Source organism: Ursus arctos, unplaced genomic scaffold (genome assembly GCF_023065955.2).
Source record: "Ursus arctos isolate Adak ecotype North America unplaced genomic scaffold, UrsArc2.0 scaffold_10, whole genome shotgun sequence".
NCBI classification, from domain to species: Eukaryota; Metazoa; Chordata; class Mammalia; order Carnivora; family Ursidae; genus Ursus; species Ursus arctos.
This window is the reverse complement of record NW_026622764.1, coordinates 72,081,970-72,091,105: the sequence shown is the minus strand read 5'-3', so window position 1 is coordinate 72,091,105 and position 9,136 is coordinate 72,081,970.

The window sequence follows — 9,136 nt, the reverse complement described above, 5'->3', positions numbered from 1 at the left end:
GATCTGAAATTTTGAATGTTTTAAATACTATCTTGGTGGAGTTATAAAGTTTGTTAGAAATATGTCCAGGTCAAGGTGGCAGGTCTGGCAGTTATGTTGTCGAAGGGTATGAAATGATAAGTTAGTAGAGTATATATTAAGACTAGTAGTTTTGTGGTCTGAGATGCAAGGTGGGAGATCGTGGTGGGAAGCTGGAGGTGGAGAGTAGGAGAAGGCAGTGGGAGGGTCAAAGTCTTGACAATTAGGAGGCAAGTGCCTCCTGGGGAAAATGATAATCTCCATTAATTTTTAGAACGGCACAGATAGTAGTAACTTCTACCAGATTCCTCATTAGGCATGGTAATGTAGGGATACACATTTGAAAAGAGAGCAAGGAATATATAGGATCAAGGGCTAGGCAGACAGTGAGCTCAGAAACATAATAGAATCCCTACTATCAAAAGAAGAAAAGCAAACATGTCTTGCATCCAATTTGTGTGCAAGGAGAGGCAGTCCAGAGGCATTGTTTGGGTGGCGATCTTAGTATCCAGGACGAAGTATCTCTCACACAGTGGCAGAAGTCATCTCCAATGGCGAGTCTTGGGTAGAGACCATGTCATCTGAGGTGATGTCATCTCCAGCAGTGAATTCCTGGCCCAGGGATGTGGGACTGGGGTATTCTTTTCAAGTGGGTACTTATTGGAGTTGATATGGGGCTCAGCATTTGTCACATTTGGTTGAAACAAATGTTTACTGGGGTATAAATGAGTGAAAGCACCCAGACCAGGAATAATAAGATCAAGACTTAACAGGGTTTTGTGTTTTGTTTTTGTTTTTGTGGAAGTTTAGGTTCAAATGGGTCCCATGTCAGATGGCAGGTGCCTGCCCAGGGCATAGTCTATGGTTAATGGGTCCTGGAAGAGTATAAATTGGCTAGCCTATGAGGGAGCAGTCTCTCCCCAGCCAGAAAGGCTTTTGAGATGTCCAAACATCATAATACAAAGAAAATTTTCCATATATGTATTAAATCCCTTGATATTACATAATATAAAGATGAAATGGCAGTAAACTTTATGACAATAACTAATAACATAAGCAAAAAATCAAAATCACCATGACAAGTCAAGAGAGAGATCGCAGAAGAAAAGAGCTTTATATTTCCTGCTTTTTGAACAGTGAACCACACATTTTAATTTTCACTGGATCCAGCAAATTATGTAGCTGGATCTGGCTTATACATTTCTGGTAGGAATGTAGGTGGTATGACCATTTTGGAAAACAATTTGATGACTTTTTGTAAAGTCAGCCATGCATTTACCACATGACCTGGAAAGAGAAGCTGACTGAGCTATGTTGAAGACATTTGCACCCTTCTGAAGAAAGTGAATGAGATCTTATGATTGGCAGCCCTACCAGTAACACATACAATGGAGGAAGAGTAATACCCCTAGAGGAATGACGAAAGGGATGCTGAGCAAGCAAAAATAATGGAGGCAGAAAATGAATAAAGAGAGAAACAAGAATATTCTATTACAGATGGCGGGGCTCAAATTTCAGGTGCCTGCTTTGATTCAATCCATTCTTTGATTCAAGCCTACATTAAGACACTATCTAGAAAAATGACTGGTTTCTGCAAATAATCACTTGCAAATTACACCTGAGGCAACCAAACCTGGATCAAACATATTCGAACACATATGGGCCACTGGTCCCTAAGAGTATAGAGTTATTAATGATTTTGCTTAAAAGTAGTGTAACTAAGAGGCAGGCTTGGGCTCAGATTCCTAAAATAGTATTCATAACTCATATGAGGCCCATTAAGGGTCTGAGATTTTATGTTGCTACCCAGAAGTTTGGTTTCATTCCTTGAAAGCCATCAAGGAAATTCAAATGAAAACCACACTGAGATACCACCTTACGCCAGTTAGAATGGCAAAAATAGACAAGGCAAGAAACAACAATTGTTGGAGAGGATGTGGAGAAAGGGGATCCCTCCTACATTGTTGGTGGGAATGCAAGTTGGTACAGCCACTCTGGAAAACAGTGTGGAGGTCCCTTAAAAAGTTAAAAATTGAGCTACCCTATGATCCAGCCATTGCACTACTGGGTGTTTACCCCAAAGATACAGACATAGTAAAGAGAAGGGCCATATGCACCCCAATGTTCATAGCAGCAATGTCCACAATAGCTAAATCGTGGAAGGAGCCGAGATGCCCTTCAACAGATGACTGGATTAAGAAGCTGTGGTCCATATATACAATGGAATATTACTCAGCTATCAGAAAGAATGAGTTCTCAACATTTGCTGCAACATGGACAGCACTGGAGGAGATAATGCTAAGTGAAATAAGTCAAGCAGAGAAAGACAACTATCATATGATTTCTCTCATCTATGGAACATAAGAACTAGGATGATCGGTAGGGGAAGAAAGGGATAAAGAAAGGGGGGGTAATCAGAAGGGGGAATGAAACATGAGAGACTATGGACTATGAGAAACAAACTGAGGGCCTCAGAGGGGAGGGGGGTGGGGGAATGGGATAGACCGGTGATGGGTAGTAAGGAGGGCACGTATAGCATGGTGCACTGGGTGTTATACGCAACTAATGAATCATTGAGACTTACATCGGAAACCGGGGATGTACTGTATGGTGACTAACATAATATAATAAAAAATCATTTTAAAAAATTTAAAAAAAAAATCATTCCTTGAAAGCCAGTTGACCGATATTCAGTGACCCAGCTGTGGAACCTGTCGAGAAGCTTCGGGGACTGACTACTTATTCCCTAGGGGGAGGACAAAAACAAGCTGCCTATGGAGGTGTGTGGTATTAGACCCCAGCATGGTGAAAGGAGGGGTGCTCTTCTGTCCTTATTTTGAGGGCGTAGCTCTATCCTGCCATGCGTAGCAGTCTGGCCCAAACTGAAGAGCCTCCATTCTAAGTTTGGAGAACCAAGGTCTGTTTTTGGCACTGCCACTGGCCTTTTGGTTGACTTGGGCAAATTATTCACTTCTCTATACTTCAATTTCTTCCCAGATAAGCATAAGTTATTCTTACCCAACCTACTCTCAAGTTGGTTTGTATGTAAAATGAGATAGTAAGCATGAAATCTCTTTGGGAAAATGAAATTTCATAGAAAATTAAAATGATGTGCTAGTTATTATTAGTAGCACTAGACAGTGGGGCTGGCACCCTCCCCTTGATTATTGGCAATGGGAGAGGATCAAATAAGGATCATGTTTGGATTTGGAGAATGACCTTTCAATATATCGCTATTCATGAAACAAGGATCAAAGAGTTCTGTGGCTATGCCAACTTCCTGAAAACCCAGGAACTGCTGTGAATCCAGAAGAGGCATTAGTTGTTAAAACTCAGAAATGGAATATTTTAACAATGATACAAGTCCGCTTATCTCTTGCCTCACAGCATCACTAAAACAAAAAACAAAAACAGAAATGAAAACATTTCACTGATTCCCAGAAGCACAGACTTTGCAGAAAAGCTGGAGGAGAGAGAGGGTCAGCGAGCAAGAATAAAAATAGTATGGTACATTTGGAAAGGAAAAATAGAGTCCTCATTATCACCTGGCAGATACTGAGAATAAATAATGAACAAAAGAACCTCAAGGCTTAGCCAAATGGATCACAAATTGGATATGAGTCAGCAACACAAGTCCTTTTATTAGTAAAGCTCGAGACTGAAAACAATGCTAATATTTTATGCTGATGTTTATGAAGCACTTACTATGTGCCATGGACTCTAAGTGTATACATGCATTTAGTCCCACTGGGTACGTGTGATCATTATTCAATCTCACGAATGAGGAAAATGATGACCAGAAAGTTAAAATACTTCCACAAGTTCTCCTAGCCCTTACGTGGCAAATCTGAGACTTGAGCTGATACCTGTTACCAAAGTCTGTGTTCCTAATCACAATATTGTAAATCGACTCCCAAAGAGTACCCTGCTCACATAGAACACGGTTACAGTTCTGGGCTTTGGCCAAGGGGCTTGTCAAAACTTACGAGGATGCAAAGGATAGCAGTGAAAGGAGTAAGATTATGTCATCTGGAGAAAAGAAAGCTAAGATACTATCCAGAGCAATGTATACTTCTGATGGCACTTGGGATCAAGAAATGGAAAACCAGTATGGGTAGTTTGGGAGAGCAAAGAAGGATTCAGAGTAAACCAGGATCAAATCATGATTGTTTCTAGAAGCAAAGAGTGTTAAATATTTGTGGCAGTCATGCAATGCACCACCCATGAGAACCTGGTGTAGGGAGCATAAGTGACTGACAGCCTCCAAAAGTGTTACACTTTGGGGTCTGCCCTGGCACTCAAGCCCATGCCATGCTTCCCCCAGGCTGCCTCAGGCCAATGAGGGGAGCCTGAGGAGGTACAAGAGCTGGGCCATTCCTCCCCTATCAGCCTGGACTTCCCACCTGAGAGTTTCAGAACTCCACTGCAGTCTGAAGCTTCTTCTACCTAAGCCTCCTTCTACACCCCCCCCCCCTTAGGTAGCATATCTCTAGGGAGAACCAGGTGGTTCTCTTCACCTACTCCTGCTCCCTCCCCTTTCTCCTTAACAGGTATTTCCTCGGTAAATCCCTTGCATACAATCCTGTATTGGTGTTCACTACTCAGAGACCACCACTCAAACTGATACAATACTGAGTGGGTAATGAAAGGGAAATGATACCTTTGTCTTTAAGAGCAAGTGTGGCAACTAGTGATTGAGAAATTTTAAGTACAGGCTCTCAGGGCCCAAAGAGGATGTGCTTAGAAGGTGGTCCACCTTCTCCTAGGCCTGAAATTCTATGAGTCTGTATTTGGAGCATAAATATAACAGGTTGAATGTTCTCAGCCTTATTTTTTTTTAAAAATTCACTGCACTATGAAAGTAAGAATTATGACCTTAAGGTATTAACTGAATGATAATGAGAAATGCCTGAAATGACACCTTCACTGCACCTGCCACCATCTGTGATCTGAAACCTGCACTGCTCTGACAGATACTATAAAAATTAATAAAATTAATCAAAAGTGAACAGCGACCATAGACAGCTGCAGATCTGAGGCTTGAGCCCTCACAAACCAGCTTTGGAACTCTACTGAATCCCTGGAGCAGCATGACTCAGCTCAAACTTCCCCAAAGTCCTCGAGTCAGAGAGCCTATGGCTCAGCATTTGTCCTGACCGGGGTAGAAGAGGTCTTTCCCTGTATCGAGTCATCAGCCTTATAAGACCCATTGTTAGATGTATTTTGGCTGTGAAGGTATGGGGTTAGAGCTTTGAATAATTCTTCGTAATTAATAAAGTAAGACATTAAAAAAATTACAAGGCTATTACGTCTTGCTTCTAACCACATGTATGACCTTGGATAAATTATTTAAGATGTCTAGATCTCTCTCTCTCTCTCTCTCTCTCTCACACACACACACACACACACACACACACACAGATTCTGCATCTTGGGGGTCAACATTATAAAATCATTGAAGTTGTAATCCTCACCCCCTATTAAGAGGTTAACGTTCTTTTTTGTTTCTTATGAGAACTGGCCATTTCAGAAAATGTCTTTTCATAGGGATATAGTACACTTCCCTTAGGAGGATGTGGTAATTATCCGTCTCTGTATACTGAGCCAAGAAGGTTAAACCTCTGTTCTTACCCGAGCAAACTGTTTAAAGAGCTTCATGATAATGTTATATTGAATAAGAAGGTGTTTGCTATCATCAGCTCCCAAGATACAAACAACTCTACTATCAGACAATCACACAAAATAAACACTCTTTAAGATTAAACCTGAAACCTTTTTCATTGCAAGGAAAAAAAAATCGGAGTATAGTTAATGGTGAGACACATTCAGAATTAAGCTGTAAAAGAGCCAACCTGTTCTGCTAAGGCACTGGCAACCACCAAGTCCCTTTCCCACTTGGCTATGTGCTTCTCCCCACAGTCAAAATGACTGGCCTGTCTGCCTGCTCGTTGGCTGGAGGGCCCTTTGCCCCCTCCTGGTTGTTGGGGATGGGAGTCAGAAGAGAGAGAAGATGGAAATAGAGACAAGAAAAGCAGAGCACATACAACCAAAGCCACCATTTACAGAGCAGGGTAAGAGGCAGAAATTGGGGCCTGGTTTAGCCACTGTGGTAAGTAAACAGAGTGTCTGCAACAGGCCCAATGAGGAAAGGGCAACTTGAAATTTGAGAATCCTTGGGGCACTTGGCTGGCCCAGGTCCGTAGAGCTTGTGACTCTTGATCTTGGGGTCGTTGAGTTCAAGCCCCACTTGGATGTAGAGTTTACATTAAAAAAAAAAAGAAAAAGAAAAAAAGAGAAAGCCATCCTTATAGAGTCTCAAGCACCACCATTCGAGATAAATTTTTAGAAATATTTCTTCAATTTCATTCTTGTTCTCTTTGTTAACTTGCAGGAATATTAGGTTTTTCTGCTTTTGGCTGCACTTAAATCATATTTCAGAAACACTCTGGGTAATGTAGATTTTTGTGGGCTGGCCTGGGAGCCTTTCCCCTCTTGCCTCAAACCACAAACATATGATACTGTATCTATGGTAAATATGTTCTGAGTTTCAAAAAAAAAAATCTTAAAAACTTTTAATGTAAGAACTATTTGTAAGCCAGAGCCTACCTATATATGAAACTTTTATTCATTTACTTATTAAATATATACTGAATGACCTACTATATGTACCAGGCATCATGCCAGGTACTGAGGATAACCTCAAGGAACTCACAGCTCTTTGCGGAAGACAGTGTGGTTGAAGTGCATAATGGGGAGATGAACCGGGCCACATCATGACTTTCATGCGCGCTCAGCACGTTTTCGTTGGTGGGCCCCTTTCTCCATAAAAAATATTAAAATTATATTCTGTTACTATGAAGGATAAATATAATACATTTGGATATTTTTTTCTGATTTTGAAGGAAATTAAAACACACAAATGTGATCCTAGAATTCAGGAGAATGTTCTGAGCTATAGATGGAGATGTGGGTGCGTGCAGAAAAGGTAGCCTTAGGCTATCCTCAGAAAGGCCTGAATGCAAGATTTGATGGCATCTAGGAATTGATTTGGGGAGTGTTTCCACCATTCCCTTACTAATAAAAGTGTCTCAGTGTGCTTAAACTGTGTAAACAATGTTTTATGCTTAACATTTCCTTTCCTTCTGGGAGTCTGGAATTTTGGTACCCGCCAGGCAGAGGTGCCTACGTGACCAACCCCCAATAAAAACCTTGGGCACTGAGTCTGTAATGAGCTTCCCTCTCAGACAACATTTTCCCATGTCCCATTTGGTGCTGGAGGTATGTGTGTCTTCTGTGATTGCATGGGGATAGGACTCTTGGAAGCTTCCCTGGTTTCCTCCAGACCTCATCCTATGTGCCTTTTCCCTTTGATTTGTCTCCTTCCCTTATAATAAATCTTAACTGTGAGCACAAGTATATATGCAGAGTCCTGTGAGCCCTAGCCAACCACTAGCATGGAGGTGGTATTGGGATCTTCCCACATAGAGAGTTATCAGGAACATTGGTACTTCAAAGCTGGGACTCAAGATAGAATTAAAACCCTCCCAAGCTACATGCTTGCAGTGGACTGGCCATGTCACCTGACCCCAGCTGGTCAGAGTGGAGGAGTCACTCTGCCTCATCCTACAGACAAAAATGAACATGTCTCCTTCCTATTGTAAAGCACACTGTCTGAAATGCAGCGAAGGGACAAGGGTGACACTCAAGGGAAGATTAAAGAAAAGCTCCCAACTATTCCAGAAGCAAATCTATTTTGCTAAAAATTAGAGCGATAAGATTCCCTAAAAGTGTTGTAAGGGCCATGGCTATTCCCTCTAGCAAATCAAGAATATAAGATTTCTGGCATGTGAAACAAGACCCCAAATGAAATTGTTAAGGAGCTCATCAAAGTTTTAAGGAAGTTGTCTAAAAAGCCCGTTACACCGAGACTTAGGACTGTTCAACATGACAGCAGTCTCTGAACCAAGTACATCAAAGTGCTAAGATCAAAGCTGGTCACTAGCATCTCCTCAAACCTTGGAGCCCCCACCACCCACACCCACCCCCAGCACCAATAGGGAAATTCTCTCTGGATGCCTTTCTGAAAGTGGCCCTAATTCAGGATCGGGGCCAGCCAAATTGACTGACCAAACAACTTCATCTACATTTAGATAAGGGAGTCAACACAGAGATGCGTACAAGACTCAGCATTTCTCTCATTCATCCTATTAAGTTTGTTCAGCAAGATGTGTGTACATTCTCTACCAGTAATCAATGTAGTCAAGGACACTTCTTTCCAGCTTTTTAGTTTGATCTTTATCCCACTTCACTTTATCAGGTAGATAGAAGCTACATTTATCATTTTTCCCTAAGCTGGATGGTAAGGGGTCACAATTAAACTTGATCAAATCCAAGCTAATAGAAGAACGGACACCAACCAGCGAAGCTGAACATGTTAAGAGTGGCTAAATTGTGTCACTTCACAATACAGAAGCTATATATAAACTTGAATTATTTCCCACCAGGGAGAATGTGAAAGTGTTTTGCAATTGCATGGAAGACAGTTTAATTATGATTAAGTAGGGGCACTTTTTTCAGTTAAATGTGTGCGAAGGAAGGGCACATATATAGTGGGCAACCAAGAGCTTTCCCAGTCTTCAAATGAGACATTAATACAATTGAGGAAAAATCGACTTGGGTGTTTTTTATTTTGCAGAAGATATGTGATTATGATATTTTAAAAGAAAAAAAGAGAGAAAAGAAAAGTATAGGGGCCAAGTCAGAGTCTTTACAGTTCAAAATAAAACAAAAAAACTTGCTGAGAATAATTATTGTAATCGATCCCTAATTATCATTAAGGGCAGATATGTTCAGGGCCTAACACCTCCACAGTAACTGTAAAGAACTCACGACCCACCCGTAGAGATGCAGGAAATAGATGCAGGACTGACACATGCAGGACTGACACTTGCAGTCCTGTCCTCTGGAACATCGAACATTTGGCCTTCTAGGTGATGGACGGCTCTGGCTTACTGGGAAATCATCTTCTGTATTAACAGATAAACCAGCTCTTTGACTTCCAATGTTACACAGGATTGAGGAAGAGACCCCAAATGAGCTTACTAGCACTGCAAAGGGA